Raw genomic sequence first — 9877 nt, 5'->3', positions numbered from 1 at the left:
CACCCTGCTTCCAGGACATGCTGAGTCCTGTCTCAAGGCATTCGTGGTCTTCCCACAATGTTCCAGAGTAATATTGTTTTATCTAAAACATTCCTGTGTTGAAGCTCAGTGACTGTCAGCACAAGTGGGCAAAAGTGTATTGCTTCGGGTAGTGAACTCTGTCCATGCTCTCCCCCGATCCCTTCCTATCCACTTTACCAGCGACTTTCATGCATCCTGCAGCTTCTCTGTGCTTTTTCCAGATGGCCTGCCCCTGCGGCCTTCTTCAGACGCTGACCTTGGGCCAGTCCAACCCTCCCAGAGAGACCCTGGGATGCCTGGTAGCTTAGATCTGTTTTGGGAAGCCAGTAGCCAACGACTGTGCAAGATTCTGAAAGCCCGACTCCCTTTCCTCAAAGTGGGGCAAATTCTGACATAATTTATGATCTAGACCTCCCCAAAAGATCAGGCTAAGGTCAGGGAGTTGGCTAAAATTGTGCCTTTCTCTGTTCTTCATTTCCTTTTCTCTTAAATTTTTCTCCTGGCCCTTAATAAATACCTTGTTCATGATCTGTGTCTCAGAGTTGGCTTCTGGAAGTCCAGCCTTGGATATTTGGTCAGGCGTGCAGAGGTGATTTTTGGAGGCAGATTCTGAGGATGGGATTCTAGAGTTGCCAACGGCTAACTGGCAAGAAATTCCCCATCACAGGGGGTGTATGGAGCCCAGAGGTCCCCTGACACGCTAGAGCATTGCAATTTCTAAAACGTTCACCTGGAGCGAACTAAGATAATGTTATAGGTTGAATTATGTAACCCCAAAATATGTTGAAGTTCACTCCAGTACCTGTGAATGTGATATTACTTGGAAATAAGATATCTGCAGGTGATCAAATTAAAATGAGATCACTAGAGTGGGCCCTAATTTAGTATCACTGTTGCCCTTACAAAAGAGTGAAGTTTGAACACAGAGACAGACATGCTTAGAGGAAAGATGGTGTGAAGACACAGGGCATCTACAAGAACAATTGAGGCCAAGAGGGAGGTCATGGAACAGATTCTTCCCTACGGTCATCAGAACCAACCTGCCAACACCTTGATTTTGGACTTCTCATCTCCAGAACTGCGGGGCAAAAAATTCCTAGTGTTCTATGCCACCCAATTTATTGTATTTTAGTATAGAAGCTCTAGGAAACTAATACAGACGGGATTCTGACAGGAGGGGTGTACTAGATCATGCAGTTTCATTTGGCTTTTGAAGGTACAAGGTAAATGGTCATTATAAAGGTTGTGGATGGGTTCCACGATAAATGGAAAGGAGAAAAGGACAGACTCCAGTTGGACAGCATAAGGCAAAGTGAGAAAGTCAGAAAGCCCCTTGGCAGCTCTTAAACAAACCCTCTTTTTCTACAGCCCAGGGAGACCATGCTGAAGACCAAGCCAGGGCCAACTATAATAAAAGTGGGCCTTAAGGGAAGCCCCGTTTATGTCCTCAGCAGTCTTCCATGCCACAGCCAGGACGTTGCTAAGGAAGTAATGGCATCTTGAGACTTGGAATCAGAAAATGTGAATAGATGCCATTGACAAATGTGAACTTGCAGGTGTCCCTGCATCCTCTGGGTGTGAGGAAGGGCCCACATCTTCTTTCTAGAGGGCAGAGAACTCTCTTGCTTGAAGATTGCAGACAAGTGTACAAATGTAAGCAGAGAAGACTAACAAGAGATTAATTTTATGGCTTATATCCTTTATTAGGCCGTAAGTCCAATATGTTTATTAGAACTTACAGTTCCATCTTTGAGAGGAAAGAGGGATATGTTAAAGTCCTCACTTTATAAGATTCGTAACTATAGGCGAGCTACTCAATGGATTTGAGTCTCAATGTTCTTGTCTGGCAAAAAGTGGTTAATGACACCATAATGTATGCAATGTAAAACGACTTCTCAAAGAGGGTGCTTGGCAATTATAATCTATTAAATTCTTCCCGGCTTCAAATGTCCCTGATTCTAATAATGGATAATATGTCTGCTACCTAGTAAAGAGCCCTGCTGAAAGGTAGCCAGGCAGGGGATATGGAGGGAAGCTTTTCTTTTTATCTTTTTTCTTTTTATTCATTGAGAGGGAGATGAAGTCAACAGCTGTTGAAACAAACAAGCTCACTTAGTGAGTTGAATAATATCAAACTATTGCTCAAATGAAAAGAGCAGCTGGCTTTTTACCAAGGCATCATTGTCAAACACACCCTCACTTTTGGGATCATTAGAAATTTACATGGGGTGAATAGCCTTGGAAAACTATATTTACTTTTTCATAAATCATCAGAAAAATGCTAGCATACTCTCAGTGAGATAAGAGATGAAAAAAGAAACACACACACACACACACACACACACACACACACACAGTAGCAGCAATGGCAGCAGATGTGTATTTTTCATGTGAATGTGAAGAAAACTGCTGGAAATATATTTAAGCTTTCCTAAGACAAAGAAGTGGCAGGCATTCAAAGGAAGATAGATGCTTGAAGGAAAATGGAGAAGTGAAGCAGAGAAAAATGTCATCTATTTAAAAGCATAAATTAGTTCTAATGTTTTAGATAGAACTAATTATTCCTAGGCCTGCTAAGAAGTATGACTTCGGGATGTTAGCATTTCAGACCTAAGAGTATCTAAATGTTTGCCTTCAAATTGTACTAAGTTTACTTTTGCCTGATGGTAAAAATTCAGTACAGAACGCACATAAGATACAAATGACAAGAAAAATTTGTAATCTCACAATCTAGTGAAAATTAAATGACAATGCAATAATTCACTTTTGTATTTTTCATACATTTTGATATAGTGTTTATCAAATAGTACATAAGTTTTAAGTATATCAAATAGTACTATCAAATAGCACAAACCCTGACTTTGTTATTTGATATCTTATGAGGTTTTTCAATGTCACACAAAACACTTCATAGACACTGTTTTTAATGACTGCACGATGTTCCCTGGCATGAATGTTCACAGTCACTAAATTCCCTAAAATTGGACCTTTTGTTTTAAGGGTACAGTATTATAAGTATAAAGTTTTGCAGTAACCAAAATTTAATTTACTTTTTACATTATAAAACTAATATATGTTATGGAAAATTTGGAGAATAAATAAAATTACAGTAAATCAAAAACAAATTTATCTCCATTTCTTACCTTCCTAAGTTAATCACTTGTAACACTTTAGTTTATCTTTTCCAGGTTCCAGAAGTCTTTCTGCCATCATTGGCTCTTTGCAGATCTGTCTTCCCCATGCTCCATTGCCTCGGTTCTCCTAGACGAAACTGCATCTGAAATTCAATAAATTTCTATAATTATATTTCAGGCTTTGCATAAAACCTGTAAAGGATATACTTCATGGCACTGTGTTCCAAATTTATACATAAAACAGATTTCTGCTATTGCATTCCAAATTCAAACATAAAACAGATTTCCAACTTCTTTCACCTGTTGGGCTGGTCCCATGTCATATACTCAATTTGCAGTTCTCACTTCTTTGGGCCTCAGTAACCTGTGAGTAGAAATGGGATCATTGTCATAAATCTACTTGCATTAATTTATGTTCCTTGTCTCATAACAGCCATCTCTCTCCAGACTTACTTGAATATTTCTGAGGGGTAACTAAAGAATATTGGATTGCTGTTGGTTTGAGATGAAATCTGTGCAGAGTCTGTGCCATGAAGGGCTCTGCCTATATTTTGGTTACAAAAGTTATCTTATTTTGGCAGGATGCAGTGGCTTATGCTTGTAATCCCAGCATTTTGAGAGGCAGAGGTGGGAGGATTGCTTTAGCCCAAGAGTTTGAGACAAGCCTGGGTAACATAATGAGATCCCATCTCTACAAAAAAAAAAAAAAAAAGAATAATTTTAAAAATTTTATTGTGAAGTTCTTTGTGTATATATTGTCTTGTGTCATGTTCTTCTCAAGAAGCCCCTGAGATGAGGAGTCATATGGGGGTAATTTATTGAGAAGGTGATCTCAAAGGAAGACAGAGAAGGAGAGGGGAAAGAAAGCTATGGAAGAGAGAGAGAGAAGCGAAGAAAGTATGTGATTTTGTCAAAGTCCAGCCTCAGCCTCATCCAACTTGAGGCCAGGGATCAGACTTTCAGACACTTGGACCAATGAGTCATTGCCTAAGAACTGCTCAGAGGGTTTAAACTCCCCATTCTCCCACTCCCTGAAGAGATCCTCAAAGACAGTCCCAGTTGCAGGCCTTTAGAAGCAAAGCACGAAGCAGCTAGAAGAGGCTTACAGAAAGAGCAAAAGGGATGCAAGGTAACTACGTGTGGTGTCAACAGTGCTCACTATTGCTGTGAACAGAATGTCTGTGTCCCCCCAAAATTCATATATTGAAGCCTAACCCCCAAAGTGATAATATTTGGAGGTGGGGTCTTGGAAAAGTGATTAGGTCATGAGTGTGGAGGCCTCATGGATGGGATTCCTGCCCTTATAAGAAAATCTCTCTCTCTCTCTCTCTCTCTGTCTCTCTCTCTCTCTCTCCACCACCTGAGGATACAAGAAGGCAGCTGTCTGCAAACCAGGAATCAGGTCTTCACCAGTCACAGAGTGTGCTGACACCCTGACCCTGGACTTCCTAGGCTCTAGAACTCCAGAAATAAATCTCTGTTGTTTAAATTACTCAGTCTATGGTATCTTGTTATAGCAGCCCAAATTAACTAAGACAATTATACATGTCAAAATCCTTTCTAATCTGTGGATCTGATTAGATCTTTGTGATTTTGCATGTCTCACAGCCAGCAGAGGATTTTATTATTAATGGTAATGCATGTCAAATTTAATACTATAAGAATTTAGAAATGCCAGATATAGGTGATGGGGAGGAAGGCAGCAAACCACATTGCCATGTATGTACCTATGCAACAATCCTGCATGTTCTCCACATGTACCCCAAATCTAAACAGCAATAAAATATATATATATATATAAAGGAATTTTTCATAAAATCAATTTGTTTTTAACCATTTGACTATCAAACTAGTTGTGATTTGAAATCCAAGACAATTAAATTTTTGTAAAACTTGAGTCTTTGTGTAAGACAACTTTAACTACAAAGAAAATGTAGTATTTTAGAAAGCGTAAGTAAGACATGTAGTTAGCAATGAGACTAGTACATGAGGTCTTATGTCATCTATGTGTAAGGCAATCATCAGTGTTAAATTTCATTAGAAAGACAGCTTTTAGAAAAGAACTAGCCAGCATCACAATGGCGGCAATTCTATAATTTGTTGAGATTTTGGAACAGCAGTGAGCTACATATCTTTTCTTTTATGTTCTAACATATAGAAAACAAACTAGATCTTTGTATATTGCTAACTCAGCAGAAAGGTCTGTGGGAAGTTATGTTGATCTTGAATACACAGTGTACATATATCGGATATTGATGTATAATTTGGGTCTAATTTCTTCTCATATCTAAATACCTGTAAACATTAGAATGGTTTTAATGTTCAGGCTCAGAATTACTTTAATAGGCACTTTTAAATTTATATTTATTCATTCAAATAAGTGCTACCCTCCAAAGAATCCCACAGCATTGCTGTTTGTAACATTATGTTTCTTGCTGATCTCTCAGAATTTTCTTTAGGCCTACCTGTTGGTTCTCTATCTTAAGAGAGTCTGGAGGAGAAGAATAAAAGTCCCTCAACTCAAGCTCTAGCTTATCTAACTCACAGCCAATCAGCAATAAAAGTCCCAGGAAGCTATTAACTACAAATTTCTATTTCAGGGGCCTAGAAGCTTACCCAGAGTCCTACATGCACAGTCAGACTTAAACTCCAACCTAAAGTTACTTTTTCCTCATTTTAATACTAACGTTCATGCCCAGGGTTGGAGATTTCAAATGCTAATGCTACCTGCAATGAGTGAAGAAACATGTTGAGCCATTATGCAGGTGCTAGCAAAACTCCCCCATACATGTCATGATGTAACCCTTCCCTATGGAAAGACCCTATACCTAACTGAACCACACAGTATCCTCGGGGAGCAGCCCACTCCTTTTTCCTCTTTCATGGCTGGCTCCCTGAGAGGTAATAAACTCTCCTTCATTGCTGCATCTGGTAATCTTTCTTGATTTCTATCCTGAGAGATCACAAGATGCCAGGGCACTGGTAACAAGCTTATCACAGATTCTTTGAATTTCTTCAACGCTTCCAAAACGAGAGTTCTCTTGACCTCTCTGCTGGACTTGTAAAGTGGGTGGTTTGTTTATTTGGTCACCATGCTCAATCCCTTATGGAAGAAAGCACCTAAGTTGATGGGTGTGGGAACCAGAGCAAATAAATGCTGGAACTGACTAGTTGCTCCTCTTTGGCTGGAGCAGACTTTCTGTGGGTTCTGCGGCAGTGTCAAAGTGAGTTACAATGCCCTTTTAGCTCTGCTGTCTGGGAGGGACTGTCTGTGACCCCCAGAGCCCCAGTGGGCATGTGTTACAATCAGTGCTCCTCTAACATTTGTTGTCTGTGACTGGCTAAGTGTTAACCAGCTCAGCGGAGAGTCAGCATGACAGACTTTTACACTCTGCCCTCTTGGTACCTGAGTTCTTGTCCAGCATCCAGGAAGAATAAGGTCACATAAATGATTTGAAGGGTGGTGAATGTAGAGCACCTTACTGAGTGGTAAAAGTGGCCCTCAGTGGGAAGGGGAGCAGAAAAGGGGTGGAGTGCGAAGATAATCTTCCCCTGGAGCCCCGATCTCTCCAGCTGAACTCCTCTCTGACCATAGGCCCCGACGTCCAGCTGCTTTTTCTCATCTCAACATCCAGACACTTCTCTCTTCTGTGTGTGTGCCCACCAAGTCTGGGGCTTGGGATTCTTAAGGGCACAGGATAGGGGGTGGGGCAGGGCGGGTCAGAAGGCAACATTCAGGCAGGAAATCAGGGGCAGTTCTCACTTTGGGCCTTGGGTCCAGGCTTGAGGGTGGAGCCCTTGCCAGAGACCCTGCCCTCTTCTACCCAGTATTTCCCTGCCTTCTGTCCCTATCAGTTCAAGATAGTTTGTGCAATTTGGAAGCAGTCAAATCTAAACAGTAAAATCTGGATAGTCAGGCAGAATAAGGTTGGGGAAAAAATGCATAGTTACATAGACTAAAGCTGAAAAAGTTCCCTGAGTAGTACTCTGTGTGTGAACCTACACACACATATAACAAAGTAAAAAATTCTATTTCCTTAGGTGTCTCAAAATGTATCTTGAACATATGACAATATTTTATGTTTTCTGGGTGACTACATTGAAGCCCATCACTCAATGGGACATAAATGTCATTGTTTGGTGTGTGATTATACTTGCTATCTTGTGGTCACAACTTTTAAATACTACATAGAAGCATTAATATTTTTCTTTTTCCTTTTAGATCCTTCACTGAAATCAACCCAATCTGCTCAAAAAATCTGCCAAGGGTATTGCTATCTCCAATTGTAGGATACGTTTTCCGTCACCAACACCCAGGTCCGTGGACACTCCTCAACCCTTTGTCAGTCCTTGTACAGCATTGCCTTTGACACTAAACTCCGGACGGCCCTTCCATGTTCTCTTTTTCTGTAAAAAGGAGACTTTTCACTTCTGGCAGCACTTGCCTCGGAGATAGCAAAGTTAAATGTTGTGTTTCATTACAATCAGTCCTAACTATCTAAAACTAATTAAACACTAGGGATTTTGAGTAACCTACTTACCCTCACGAGACCCTTTCTTGATCATGAAGATGCTCATGATCAAGAAACAAAAGGCTGTTCCAGTTGTCATGTACAAATCTCGGCCTTGTATGAAAGCTAGTTCAGTGCTTAATTAGCACCAGCAGCATGGCCCTTCACTTCCCAGCATTTAAAACCTTGAGTTTTGCCCTTAGGCCCACACATGCAATTGTTCCCTAATAAGCTCTGCTCAGCTCCAGGCCACCCCTGGCTCTGCAGTCTATGGTTTGGGTACTATTCTTTGTCATCTCTAATTAGCCTCTTCTGCTCACCACTACACTACTTAATCATTTATCCTTCTCAGAACTTCTGGAGTGTATTGTACTATATTTTAGTTTTAAAGTATGTTGCCAGTATTCTTAGTTTGTCACTTATATGACATGTTCTGTGACAAAGTACATCCCTAATACAAAGCCTTAAGCAATCTCATTAGGGACAGATCGCTGATATCTAATTTCTTTTCCCATTCCTAGAGGCAGTGGTCTTCTAACTGTGGCCTCCAGACAGCAAAATCAATATCATCTGGGAATTTGCTAACAATGCAAATCCTCAAGCCCCAGCTCAAACTGGATGAATCAGAAACTCTGGGTGTGGAGTCCAGCAGTCCTTCAGGTGTTTCTAACCACATATTCAAATTTGATAATCATTTACTCAGAGTTTTTCCCCTGGTGGTGTCTTAATAAATGCCTGTTAGGTTGACCCTGATAATTCTTTCTCTCAAGCTGTCTTAAAAAGGCGGGTGTTGAACCATGAGAACACATGGACACAGGGAGGGGAGCACTACACACTGGGGTCCATTGGGGGGAAATGGGGGAGGAATGGGGGGGTGGGGAGGTGGGAAGAGACAGCATGGGGAGAAACGACAGATACGGGTGAGGGGAAGGAAGGCAGCAAACCACACTGCCATGTGTGTACCTATGCAACAATCTTGCATGTTCTTCACATGTACCCTCAAACCTAAAAGGCAATAAAAAAAAAGGGATCTAAAAATTCCAGAAAGAAATGGGGAAAAAAGTTACAAAGAATGAAGCAGGGATTTTAGGTTTATGAGCAATTAGAGGGAACTGAGTCTTCACAAAGAAACGTAATACCTTGATTTCCTATCTCATGCTTGATTTTCCTATTGTGTCACCTCGGCTGCATGAGTCCATGTGTCTTGCTAACTCTCCTCGTTGCCTTCTGCAGGGTCACATGTGGATTCTGATAAATTTTTTTTTTCAACTTTCTATCCCTTATTCCCTTTTCAGTCTGTGTCTTCACAGAAAATTGTCACTGCAAAGCTGAGCAGTTTCTGGAGAATCTTGGCTTATTCGTAGAATTCTTCAGCAAGGCCTGGTTCCCTTTGCATATCTTCACTAAACTTGGAGTTTTTTGATGACTCTCATTTTCTATTACCACCATAGTCTTTAGATGTCCAGTGGAGAAGGAAACCTGATGGTTTCCTGCACAGGTTGCTTGGGGCAAAGATGGGAGTTGGAAGTAGGAAAAGCATGGAGTTGGAATTGGATGTTGGATGCTGAAGCAGGAGAGTGCTCAATGTCTCCACCGTTTTCTTTGTGCTGGGCCTTCCCAGATCTTGTGAGCACCTGACAAATGTTCCTTAGATTATGTTGGGTTCTTTGGAGCAGTGGCTCTCAACCTTGATTAGGATGTCAGAATCTTTTGGAAGAATTTTTTAAAAATCTATGGGCATGGAAATCAGCCATCAGTATTTTTTAAAATTTTCCAGGTGGTTTCAATGAGTAGCTAAGGTTGAGAACCATGGTTTTGGATTTCCTAATTGAAGATTGTAAACTATGACATCCCTTTGCCTGTTTTTCTAAGTATTTTTCTTTCTACAGAAAGTCAGCTTTCAAAGGTCAGACTACAATTAGATCAAAGAATTGCACAAGAAAAGGGAAACTGAGCCATCCTTCAGCAACTCCAGGAAAAAATTAAGGTACCAACAATGATGAGGTAGTAAATGTTAACACCATCTATCTCCTTCTCTTGTATTGTCCCTGGTTTTTTTTTTTTTCTTCCCTTTTCCACTCTGGCTTCCTTTTCTGCTGCTGTGGCAAAATATCCACTATCCTTGAAGAAAGCTAACCAGCAACCTGCTAATATTAAGGCTTCCGTGACCCAAAAGGTAACTACACTTTGATGGACATTTGTATTTCCAAA

At 40.6% G+C, this 9877-nt stretch overlaps 1 long non-coding RNA gene across 1 annotated transcript in view; it reads right to left on the bottom strand.

Annotated features, from left to right (window-relative positions):
* Window positions 1-3462: 3462 nt before the first annotated feature.
* Window positions 3463-9877, bottom strand: part of LOC141584616 (uncharacterized) — a 572621-nt gene continuing 566206 nt past the window's right edge. The window contains exon 10 of the long non-coding RNA XR_012517775.1: window positions 3463-3519. This is a non-coding gene — a long non-coding RNA (uncharacterized LOC141584616). The remainder of the gene's footprint in view (window positions 3520-9877) is intronic.

This window comes from Saimiri boliviensis, chromosome 5 (assembly GCF_048565385.1).
Source record: "Saimiri boliviensis isolate mSaiBol1 chromosome 5, mSaiBol1.pri, whole genome shotgun sequence".
NCBI lineage: Eukaryota > Metazoa > Chordata > Mammalia > Primates > Cebidae > Saimiri > Saimiri boliviensis.
This window is presented reverse-complemented; position numbering and strand designations above follow the sequence as displayed.